Source organism: Sodiomyces alcalophilus (genome assembly GCF_042370955.1).
Source record: "Sodiomyces alcalophilus JCM 7366 unplaced genomic scaffold ACRALscaffold_7, whole genome shotgun sequence".
NCBI classification, from domain to species: domain Eukaryota; kingdom Fungi; phylum Ascomycota; class Sordariomycetes; order Glomerellales; family Plectosphaerellaceae; genus Sodiomyces; species Sodiomyces alcalophilus.
Genome location: NW_027263538.1, coordinates 3,047,592 through 3,061,032, shown reverse-complemented (window position 1 = coordinate 3,061,032; position 13,441 = coordinate 3,047,592).

Below are 13,441 nucleotides of genomic sequence, written 5' to 3'. Positions count from 1 at the left end.
AATCGCTATGCTTAGTCAAGCAGTCAAAATCATTTTAGTTACTGCCTTTAATTAATCTAAGCGATTAATTAATCTAAAGCGTTAAAAGGCGTTAATAGGCGTTAAAAGTCAAAAGGCGTTAGAGTGGTTCGTTAGAGTGGTTTACGACCGTAGCTATATCTATCATTCCAAAATCGGAAGAAAGTGGGCCTATATCAGAACTATAGTCGGAATATCCAAATGGTATAGTCGGAATATCCTGCCTCTTAATCTATCTAGCTACGTCACTAAATTCAAGGCACGCTTCTACGTTCATAGTGATTAATAGCCTTAAAATCACCTTAGCGCCTACGCCTCTACCCTGGCTGGAAGGACCTTTAAAACGCTTATAGCTATTACTGCCTATTTCGATCTAGAGACCCGCTAACTTAATACCGTTAATACGTTTATAAACGCCCGGCTTAACAAAGAGGTCTATATTAGAGACCCGCCGGGATAGAATATCCTATAGGCCGCCTCTGCTATTAACGTTACTAATAAGGCCGGATTAGAACCGTTTTTAAGTCTCCCACGCCCCTTAAATCGTGGGATTAACCGGCCACGCCGGGCCCTGTATAGGCTACGCCGATCGCCTAAGCTATAGCACCAGGAGCTCTCTTCTATTCTAGGTAAGTACGGTCTTACCCAGTTAAAGGAGGACGATTACGTCTTCCGAAGCGATAAACTGCTTATATTCTTCTACGTTAATAATATAGTTCTACTATATCGAAAAGGGTATATTAACGCCGCCGAAGATCTAATTAAGCAGCTATAGGAGCGATTCCAGATCCAGGATCTAGGTCCTATTAAGTGGTTCCTTAGCATCAGGGTTATAAAGGATCGTTAACGCCGAAGACTATAGTTATCACTTAATAACTATATTAACGAGAAGATAAAGGCGTTAAATATCGTGACTAGCCGAAGGGTCACCACGCCGCTCGCCTATCCGGATACGTTAGAACCAAATAGCTTGTAGGCGTTAGAGGACTCTATCCACCTATATCTTTAAAGGGTCGGATCGATTAATTACGCCGCCTATTAAATAAGGGCGGATACCGTAAAGGCTGCTTCTAGATTAGCCGAATTCGTAACTAATTTATCCGGTCAGTATCACGAGGCCGCTAAGAGGTGCCTTAAGTACCTCGACTTAACGAGGTCCCTCTGTTTATCCTTTAGGCCACGGGATTCCGATAAAAACCCAGCGAAATACGTCCTCTTTTATATAAGTGACGCCGCCTTTAGAGACGATCGTGAGACTCGGTATAGCTCCTAGGGATATATAACTATGCTTTTTACAGGGCCTATCGACTAGAAGGCGAATAAGTAAACGACCGTTATTATATCTAGTATAGAAGCAGAGCTTATAGCTTTAAGTGCTGCCGCCTAGTAGTATATCGCGACGTTATAATTAATAAAGAACCTGACGTTAAGCTTTAAGATTAACCCTATTACTATTTACTACGATAATAATCAGACCCATTAGCTGCTAGAGAGCCCTCGGCTATAGGTTACCTCGAAGTTAAAGTATATAGATATATAGGCCCTGTGTATCCGGTAAATCGTATAACGCTATAAAGGGGCAGACCCGTGTTCCGGGTCAGGACGTTGGATATCACGTGACTACTCGGTCCCAGAGATCTGGTCTTGTCTGCGGCTATTCTTCGGAATAGACCCACTATATCTAGCTAGCTTTTTGTCCGATCTTTTATAATCGTCACCTATCACCCATTATAATCATAATTCGTATTATCCTTCCCTTTTTGGTTATCTAGACGAGCCAGAAGAGCCGACTATAGGCCTGCCTGCGTATCTGTAGCTATTCGTTCCCCTGATTAGACCACTGCCGACCCTTCTAGAGGCCCGGCGACCGTCTCCTCGGGACCTTAGCTCTAGATACGGACCCGTGACAAGCCTAACCCTCCCTTCGACTATATTAGTTAGTTATTTATTTTAGCCCTAGCGGAGCCGTTCTATATAATAACGGCTTCGCCTTTCTTTAATTAGTGCTCGGAGGCGGATATAATCGGCATAGGACCTTCCTACGCACGAGGGTAATTCCGGCTTGCCTAAACAAACGGCCTGTTAACACGTTATTAATTAGCGATACGGTCACGGTTTTCCCTTTAAGTCTTTGGTCTTAAGTCTTGGTTTGGTTACGATATAGCTTCGGTTTTAATATAGTTTTAGATACGGCATAGGCTTCGAATACGATACGGTTTTTGATACAGATTTAGATATAGCATAGCTTTAGATACTGTACGGTTTTAGACACAGCTTCGGTTTAAGATACGACTTTGGATATAGCTTCGGATACGGCACGGTTTTGACTTATCCTCTAATAGCGGCCAAAGGGCTTAAGTCAAGGCCCGGAAGAATAGCGCGTTATGTGGGTAGCAGAAAAGAAGAAAGAGAAGGTTATAATACGAGTTCTGATTCCGGATATAATACAGTAATAACCATAAAAATAACAAAAACACTATATATAATAAAAGCCATAAAAATAGTTTCTCAGGGCCCGAGTCTCCGGAAAAGCGATCCTAATAATACTTCGGAAAAGCAGAGGCTGCGTGCTTACTAATAGCCCCGAGCTATCCCGACGCAGAGACTGCCTACAAATTAACAGTCCGATACCAGTTCCGATTCGATAGGTCGTAGTACCACGGATACGGATACGGAAAAGCAGAGACTACCTGCTTAGAAAGAATAGTCTATCCCGACGCAAAGGCTGCGTACAGATTAATAGCCGTAACCTAATCCGACGCAAAGACTACCTGCACACTAATAGTCTAATCCGACACAGAGACTGCTTACAGATTAATAGTCCTAATATAAGAGGAAAACGCCTCGGCGTTGAAAAAGGAGGATCTAATACCGGGACGGTCAGCCTCCTCAAGGTGGTTAGAGCCGTGTATAGGACACGTTCTTATTCTTCTTAATCGGGTTAACATCCTATTTTAAGGTCCTCGTAAGAGTCGCGCTAAAAGCGTGCCAGGCAGCCCTGGAGGAGCTCTATACTCTAAGGTCCTGCCGCGATAGTTATAATATCTCTTTGCTATTATTTACTTCCCGTTCGTCTAATTAGACTAACGGTAACATTACTCGTGGGTAGCCTACCGAAGGCAGCCAAAGCCCGAGCCGAAGCAGTAATCGGAAAAGCCGCCGCCGCGGCAGAAGTACAACTCCACGTAAAAGTCCTATTCGGCAGAAGAGTTAGGAAGAGAGTCCCGCCGCCCGGCACGACTCTATTCGCCTAATTAGGTGCTATTCCTACGGTTAGGATAGCCACCGTCGGTATACATGCCCGGAGACGAAGAAGAGCCCTATTAGCTCCGTGATCCGGAAGAGCTCCCGTGATAGCTCCGCGTTTTAGAAGAACTGGCGCGTTGGTTCCGTTAATCCCGTTATCCCGGCGCCGAGCTCCCGTGCTAGCTCTGTTACGCCCAAGGTTTCGAAGAGCTCCTATGCTCTACTGCCGCCACCGATCCCGTGGCACTGGTTCCGAAGAGTCCTTCCGTGGACTCCATGACAAGGGAGCCTACTACTACCACCGCCCCTCCTATTCCTCTGATCCAGAGTCCTCCCGTGGACTCTATAGGGAAGAAGACGCCCGCCATTCTTACCATTCTTATTCCTCCGCCGCCATAAAACTCCCGTGCTAGCTCCCCTACCTCCGCCGATTCCGTGGCACCGGTTCCGAAGAGTCCTCCCGTGGACTCTATAACGAAGGAGCCTACCGCCCTTCCCGTTCCTCTAATCCGGGGTCCTCCCGTAGACTCTACCGTTCCCGCCGTTCCTGCTATCCCTTTCCGCCTACCTCCAGGCTTAGAAGACAAAATACAGGTATATATCGATAAGTATACGGCAGAGGACAACAAAGAGGAGCGGCGATATACGATAGGCCTGCCTCTTGCTATAAAGACCGTTACTACCGATCCGTTTATTAACCTCCTTGCCCGCCTACCTAAGTAGACGGGTTTCCTTCTACCCGATAGCTTCGAAAATCCTTATCTATAGTGGTATATAGGCTATTATAGTCCGTTAAGCCGGCCATAAATCGAAGACTTATTCGGCAGCTCCCTTAAAAAGGAGGTAAAGATAGCAGAGATATAAGCTTTATAGCAGGTTATTAACGTGATAGAAGTAGAGGTATGGCGAAAGCAGAGTCTCTATAAGCGTTAACGTCTTTAGTGGATTACCTCTAGGGCCAAGGGATTTTTCCTTACTATCTTCCTCCCTTTACCTACCTCTTTTTCCCTTTCCTTTTCCCGCCTCCTTTCCTTTTCCCTTTTCCTTTTTTGCCTCCACCTATTCCTTCGCCTAATCAGGGCAACAGAATCGTTTTCGGAAGCAGGAGTCGTTCGTGGGGTCCATAGGAGCTTTTCTAGTTCCTAACAGGGGCCGCGTCTTCTAATCGACGGGGGCCGCGCCCTTATTCGTAGACTCGTATCTAGGGCCGCGTCTTTCTTTTTAGATTACGCCCTAGGGCCGGAATTTCTTTTTCCCAAAGCTGCTTCGTTAACCTAATCAGGACTTCTTGTTTTTATTTATTTTTAGGTTATTTAAAAGCTGCCCTCGAGGGGACCTCTTCGTTCAGCTTTAGGGCCGATAGATATAGAGTCCTGCCCTCCCCCGATTTCACCCTCTTTTCTTTTCTACACGAATACCCTAATATAGTCTACTCTTTTTATATAGAAAGCTGTACGCGCAGGAGCTTCTTTATACAGCCTTAGGGCCGATAAACAACTAGGCCCTGGGTCCAGCCCATAAGTCTATAGGAGCCTGCCGCTTTTTCAGCCTTTTCTTTAGACTATATCTTTTACAGTTCTTCTCTATTTCTTTCGCTCATAACCACATTAGCCTGATCAGAAGAAGAGTAATCAAACAGTGCCGGTTTCGATTAATTTAGCCTGCTAGTTATTAAGTTATTAGTTGGTTTAGTGGTACGCGTTGGATATCTTCGCCGTCTATTCGAAGCAGACCATATACTACTAACACCGCCTACCCTTTTTTGATTCTGCTTACCGTTTTTGCCGGTAGAGTCACCACAAGCTTTTCCTCTTTTCCCTCTTTTTCCCACTCCTTTTACTACTCTTCTTTTCCCGATATCTTCGTTCCTCTGATTAGCCCGAGCCTAATCCGCCTGCCTATAGTTAATCCGATTAATCCTATTAATCCGATTAATCTAGTTGATCCCGTTAATCCTGCTGCTTTATCCTGTTCCTTTGAGCCCGGCCACGATCCTGCCGCCTCGAAGAGTCCTGCCGCCCTTGATTCCTGCTACGAGACCCGACGAACCGACCTGCCACGCCGCTGAAAAGATCCGACCTACGTGCTTTACGCCTACGAACCAAAGTGGACTGCCTGCCTTAATCTGGGCAGTGGAAAGAGATAGATATACTCTGCGTCTCTTAGTTCTGCGTTTTGCGTCGTTAATCTTTTACTAGGGCCGCCGCGTTACCTTATTCCTTATTACGGAACCGAAGAGGCCGCCGCCTGCCCTGTGTATGCGTTCACGGTCACGTCTTCTACGTCACGGTCTTCTCGAAGAATACGCTAGGGCCGCCGCCTACTACTATTACCGCCGCCGCGTTACTTATTCCTTATACGGAACCGAGGAAGCTGCCGCCGTCGCCTAGCTTACGTACGAAGGACCTGCGAGGTCACCTCTACCTATAAGGTCACCGTCCTTCGAGCCTGCGTCTTCAAGAGACGTCTCTAGGAATACACACGGGCGAGGAATAAAGGACTATTACTGGACTACTTATGGATGCCCTGATTAGGGTAATAGACATATATTTAGGACGGTTGCTATTTATGTTTATGTTAAAATTATTAAGACCACGAGGCGTGGCTTGATAATTTAGGGCCGATTATAGAGGGGCAGACCTGTGTTCCGGGTTAGGACGTTAGATATCACGTGACTACTCGGTCCTAGAGATCTGGTCTTATCTGCGGCTATTCTTCGGAATAGACCCACTATATCTAGCTAGCTTTTCGTCCGATCTTTCACGATCATCACCTATCACCCATCATAATCATAATTCGCATCATCCTTCCCTTTTTAGTTATCTAGACGATCCAGAAGAGCCGACTATAGGCCCGCCTGCCTATCTATAGCTATTCGTTCCCCTAATCAGACCACTGCCGACCCTTCTAGAGGCCCGGCGACCGTCTCCTCGGGACCTTAGCTCTAGATACGGACCCGTGACGAGCCTGACCCTCCCTTCGGCTATATTAGTTGGTTGTTTGTTTTGGCCCTAGCGGAGCCGTTCTGTATAGTGACGGCTTCGCCTTTCTTTAACGCCAGGAGATCGTGATTAATAAGATCGCTATTAACGAAATAGTTAGCAATAGGATAATAAAGGCGTTACCGCCGTAAAAGCACGCTATGTTTATTAAGATACTTAGAATAGAAAAGGGCCCTGCCGGCTTAGTTTAAGCGGATTAATTACTATCGCCTTAACGGTGGTTCGGATTAGATTACGATCGTAATTAACGCGATCGTTAGATTAACTATAATTATATAATAATTATCACATTATTTTGGGATTATAAGGCACGAGCTGTTCAATAAGCCGTTAACCTTTGGATTGATATCTAGGCTTAAAAACCCTAGATTTTTACGTTGTTTTTAAGCTTTAATTCGAGCAGAACCGTCAAGATTAATCCTACGGCGCTAGAGGGGTGTGTCAGGCATTTATGCCCAAAGACCGCGAAAAGCCCGATAAGCCTGTTAGGTATATTCGCAGAGCCACGTTAAACACTGCTCCGAATACGGCGGTACTTCTATTAGATATATTATAGTGCTTTTCCCCCTCTTTTGCCTATATATTTAATATCTTAGACTAATACTCTTTTATAGTCTGCAATAAACACAAGTCACACTTCGTACGATATTAGTGTCCTAACAGTACGTTTACTAAGCGCTTACCAGTTTACTAGATATATATTATATCGCTTACCTTAATAATATCCTTATATATTCTATATTAAAGGAATAATATATAAAGGACCTAAAGAAGGTTTTAGATCGGCTTTATAGGGCCTAGCTATATACGAAACTATCTAAGTGCGAATTTTACCGTGACTAAGTAGACTTCTTATATAGGGGGTATAGGTAACGATAGGTCTAGTTAAATAATAGGGATTAAAGGACTATAAAGTAATATATCCTCTTTTTCCTTCATAGCGTTCTACTTTATACTAATAACTTAGCCGATATAGGGAGTCCCGGCCTTTATAAGGCGGATAATAAGTTATATATACTCCCTCGCCTTCTTTCACTCTTTTTAACCCGGGACTCCTTAGAGGTTCTCTTAGTAAAGTCGATATATCTATTTACCAGACCGGAAAAAGGTAATAGGGTTATATTCTATTAACTAGGGTATACTAAGGATAACTTATAACTTATCAGGGTCTATATCTAGCACCTTAAACCTAATCGGATATATCCGGGTTTAGTCTAAACTATATATAACCTTAATATACGTCTTAAAGGACCGATAAACTATACGTTAACCCCAGGGATAACCTATCTAAGTCTTCTTAGTGGTCCTAGGGGACTATAGTCGGGAGGCAGGCCCTTTTAGTTAATTAAGTTAACCTTAGCGCCTCCGTTAAGTTTAGCACTCTAATAGCCCTATCCGCCGCTTAATCGTAACTCTAACTTCGCCTTAAACAAGCCCTTACTAATAAAGAATAGCTAAGACGGCGACCTTTCCTAGGCCTAAGCCTATTTAATAATGGAGTGCCGTGGGTTAACTAGTAGGTTATTCGGGTTCTAACTAATAAAGTATCCTAACGACTAACCTAATTTAGGGGCTTTCTTCGGGTATTCGTTTTAGTAATAACTCTTTTTATTATAGCTATAATATATAACGCTATTATTATTACGCCTTTTAGGAGGCCCGGGGGCTTTTATATCGTTTACGTTAATTAATTCCACGAAACCTTAAGGAGGTATAGAGGGCCGAATAATAATAGTACGGGCCCTATTAGGGGCCTTATTACGCTTATGCTTCTCGCCGCGGGGATACCTTAGGCGATTATTTTAGGGTGCCTTTTCTTTATTCTTATATAAAAGAGTAATCTCTGCCTATTAAGCTATAATACCTAACGTCTTATTATCGGTAAGGATATTAATAGCCACGATATAATTATATAGCGGCTTATGAAGCTTTATTAAGATTAACTATATACGCTATTTATTAGGAAAGGGTAAAGATACCTTATTAAATAATAAGTTAAGCTTATTAATAAACTTAGTATAGGTCTAATTAGGTTTCTATATAGTTTAGTCTAAGTATAGCTTCTTAGTTATAGATATCTTATAGGTCTTATTATCGACTAATTACTTAGTTACGAAGGTCGTAAGGTCCTCCTAGATAGTACTTTTAGTCTTCCTATAAACGCGCCTATAATAAGTATACTATTAGGGGTTTATAATCTTTAATACCAGGGTAGAGGTAATATAGATTTTCTTTACTTTAGACGGTTTAAACTTGTTAATATTATATTCATAACAAGTAATAATCATAATAATAATAAGTATAATATCTAAGTCAAAATAAACAGTATATAGTTATAGCTATATAACTAGACGTCTACTTTATAACTAGCTTAACCTGTACTATAATACTATACGTATTATACGTGTATATATACTTGGCTTATAATATATATTATATAAATACACTAGGTATCGTAAATATGATATCTTGGTTATTACTTAAGCTAATAACGTGGCGTGATAACCATCGCGTAGGCTATTAACGTAATAGTCGCCACCTAATCTTCCAGGGTCTTTTACCAGCCCCGGATCCAGGAAGAAATCCGAGAAGTCAGTTCTTTACACATATTTTATAAAATAAGCAGTAATCCTACGGATCTACGCATTTAATAGCTATTTACTTGATTTTCCTCTTTTCCGCACGTATAGCCTACTACTCGTAGCCCGATCGATTAAAAGGTTATAAGCCCGGGTTAGTAAAGAAGGAAATCTACTCTTTTCTACCCTATTATTCTACGCAAAATACTAAAAAGACTCCTACCTGCCTTTTTAGGCTATCCCTTTATCCTCCCTTAGTCCTAGATCCTTATCTCCGACTATACGAAATCCCTTTATCTCCCGAAGACAGCTAATCGATTCGAACCGTTCGTATCGATACCACGGTTTAAAGCTCTTTATTCTTCCTAATACAGTCGCTAAGAGTCGTGCTAACAGGCTAGCTCTTTATTCCTATTCCGGAAGAACTATACGATCGGAATAAGACTCTTTATCACGATCGGATATACTATTCCTTTATTTTATAAAGGACTTTTTAAAAAAGAAGAATAACGAATACGTGGATTAAACGCAGCTGCTTTTATAGTTATTATAACTTTATAAATAACAGCTATATTAATTAAGCCACTTAACCTACCGCGCCGCCTATAATAACAGGATATCGTAACGTGGTATATAAGCTTTTAGTAAAAAGTCCGCCTATAGAAATCCTGTTATTCGCTTTATACGAGCATCGCTTTTCTTCGCGCTACGAGATCTATAAATAGCTTTACCGTTTAGACCCACTTTTCGAAGCTAGGCTAATCAGAATCAGACCTTTAGCTTAGTATTCTTTATTTCTATCCTTTATCGATAACGTAATAAAGAAAAAGGAATAAAGGAAAACGAATAAAAATAATAAAAATAAATTATTAAATAACTTAGTTAATTCTGTTAGTACTATACCCAGAAAATAAATGTATCTATATACGGTATAGTACGATATACGAAACCTCCTGTAAGTCAGAGACTTCCTAAGTCCCCCAAGGACCTCCCGAGTCCCCCAGGGACTTCCTGAGTCCCCCAGGGACTTCCTGAGTCCTCCAGGGTCCTCCCGAGTCCCCCGGGACCCTAGGTGGACCCACGGACCTCCAGGACCTTCAGTATAACCCACGGACCTTCAGGACCCTCGGAATAACCCACGGACCTTCAGGACCTTCGGAATAACCCACGGACCCTCGCCTATACTCCAAGAGTCCGGATACCAAATCAGTAGCTTGAATAAACCGTAGGAAAGGACTATATATACCAGGCTGCCCGCCTCCCTCTTCCTTTCCTTTTTTCTCTCTCTCTGTATCTTACTTCTGCAGTCTTCACAGTCTTCCACAATTCAAACTGCCTCTTTTCCTCTAGATCTTCCTCTTCCGTTTCCATCTCTTCGTGGCCGTTGTAAAAATTCTAACTTAAATAAATAATAAAAAATATCGTTCTGCTACTTAAAAATAGCCTAATAAGAGACTAGCAAAGGAATTTCAGTCCGGAAGCTCCAGGGCAGCATAGACTATCAAAACTAGACTATAGGAATGCACGCTCACTTTGCTTATAAAGGAAAATATATTAAAGACGTTATAAAGCCCCTTCTAGTAAATCCTTTTATAAAACAGAAAGAGGAGTCTTTAAAGGCAGCTAGAGATATACTCTCTGCTCTTTTAGACGGTCCCTTAACCCAGGTTTAAGGAATAAACGAAGCTTCTAAAGTATAGGATAAACTAAAGGATTTATATAAAGCAAGGAGATTCTAGGCCGACTATATCGTCCTAACTTCTTTTTGTAACCTCTCGCCTTCGGAATTCCCTAATCTCGAAGCATATTTATATAAAATATAAGAGAGACTGCTTACCTTAAATCAAAGAGGTATATCCTTTTCTAATAAGGTGATCTTTGCCTGGATTCTTAATAGTCTCGACGAGAGGTACGAATCTATAGTAGGGTAAATAACTTAAGCTCTCCGTTATAATATTACTAGTTATATACTAGATAAATTAATAGCGGAATTAATAGATGCTTTAAGAAAGGTCGATTAGCCGTCGAATACCCTCCTTATATAAGGTTCGAAATCATAGAAGAATAAGAAGCCCTGGAAGAAAACTAAGGGTTTATTCTATAAGAACTATAAGAAGCCTGGCTATACGCCGACTAACTGTTACTTTCTTTATCCTGAAAAAGCACCTAAGAACTAGGTAATAAAGGATAATTCAGGATTAAGGAAAAATACCCAGAATAGGGTAAATAAATCCTAGTCCTGTTCAAAGGATAAGGAAAAGAAAGGAGGAAATACGCGTCTCTCTTAATAAGAGAAACGTATAATAAACCTCGTATCAAAGGCTAAGGAATAGCACGCCTTAGATACGTCTTTAGAAGAGGAAAACGACAAGTCTGCTACGGTTAATATAATATTAGATTAACAGAATTAGTAGCAGGATTAGCCGCAGGAAAAAGAAAATGAAAAAGAATAGGAAGACGATAATAAAGACGAAGAGGCCGGCGTTATCTTTAAAGACGTCCTCCCTCCTCCGTTTCCTTTTCTAGACCGTCCTAATCCTTTTATATAGGATTTAATGGATATAGATCAGGTATTTAGTATCTCTTCTAAAGTTAATAATAAAGAGAATACAAATACTAACCTTGATATAGATTAGTTAGTAGAAAAGATTTATAAAATATAAGCAGCAAATAGTATTAAATTAGATCTAAATTTCTATATAGATAGCGGGGCTACGGCGTATATTATTATAAATAAAAGACTCTTTTCTACTTATAATTCCAAAACGAGAACTATTTATTAGAGTTAGGTAAAGGAAATAGTGATATAAGGTAAAGGAGACTGCGTTATAAAATTCAGGGATACTAGAAAGCTTTTGCTTTTAAAGGAGTGCCTTTATATACCGGAAATACGCACGAATATTATTAGTCTCTCTTGTCTTAATAGTAAAGCTTGCGGTATTACTAGAAATAAAAAGCTCTTATTATTTAATAATAAAGAGCCCCTCTTTCTTTATATAACGGCTCTGCTTTATAACGGGCTATACTAGGCTATAGCACGGGCACTATCGTACGGGGGGGCTAAGTCGTTAAAAATAAATACAATAAATACAAGGAAAATACTAAAGAAACAGCCAGGAGACTCAACTAGAATAAAGAGATTGCAAAGGTTCAAAGAACAGGTTTCAAAGAAAGTAAATAAACAAAGAAATATCTTAAAGGGGTTAGTTAAACCTTAATAAAGAAATAATATAACAAAGAAACCTTAACCTCTTTAACCTCTTTAACCTTAAGAAGAGCTTTATAAATAAAGAGACCGTAATAACCGTTAAAGGACTACCTCTATAACTAAAAACATAACGCTATAGCATAATAGGATAGGTTATATTAACCCTATTACCTTAAAAAGTCTCTATACTAATACTCTTTAAAAAGATTATAATATAACTAATAAAGAGTTAACTGAAATACAGAGCTATAATACCTATAAGAGAAGTAAGTCTATTACACTTACGAATAAAGATTTAGTTAATAAATACAAGGACTTTTCCTATTTAGAAAAAGTTTATATAGATCTTTGTGGTCCTATCGAACCTCTTTCTTATAATAAGAAGCGTTGGATTTTGTTTATACTAGACCGTTCTACCCGGTTCCTGTGGGCATAACTGCTCTTAGATAAGTCTAAAACGACGGTAGTTACAGCTATAAAAGAGTAGAAAGCTCAGGTGGAAAATAATAATAATAATCATAATAAATATCACTTCTTTATTAAAGAAGTAGATATAGACGGTGGAAAAGAATTTAATAATGCCTCTTTTCAACGCCTCTTTATAGGTATAAACCATAATATAAAGCCACCGTACACTCATAAAGCTTAAGCCTCTGTTAAACGAGTTATAAGAACTATAATAGAAAAGGTTCGAGCTCTTCTTTTCCACTCAGGGCTACCTCGATACCTTTAGAGTGAAGCTGTTCTCTTAGCTGTTTATATATATAACAGATCACCTAATTCAGCTCTTAAATATAAGAGTCCCTTTAAGCTTCTATAAGGTCAGAAACCTAATATTAATAATATACGGGTTTAGGGTTCTATTATTTATTATAAAAACAACGACCCGAATATAAAGCAACTAGATATAAGGGCACTTCGAGGTGCTTTAATACGTTTTAATAACTATAACTATAAAGTTTATAACCTGGTAACTAGAAAGACTGGTTGGTTTCGAGACGTTTATATCTTAGAGAATCAGTTTCTTTACTCTTCTTTAGATAACTATAATAATAACTATACGCCTAAAAATAATAACAACCTCCCTCCTTATATTAATACTCAGGTATATAATCAGATTTCTAACCGCGGGCCTTATTAACCCGTTAAGTATAATAAAAGAATCACTTTTAGTGAAAATACCGGTTAATTTTTATAAAATATTCCTTCGCGCGTTTTAGAACATTCTATTAAGTCTATTTAACCTGAAGAAGAGAATAATAATAGACGAAAGAGTCTCCGGTTAGCGGGCTATGAAGTTCTAGCTGTTAATAATAATAATAATAATAATAATAATATTAACTATAGCCCGGCTAATAATAATAGTAGCTAAAGTACCAGGCTAGAAG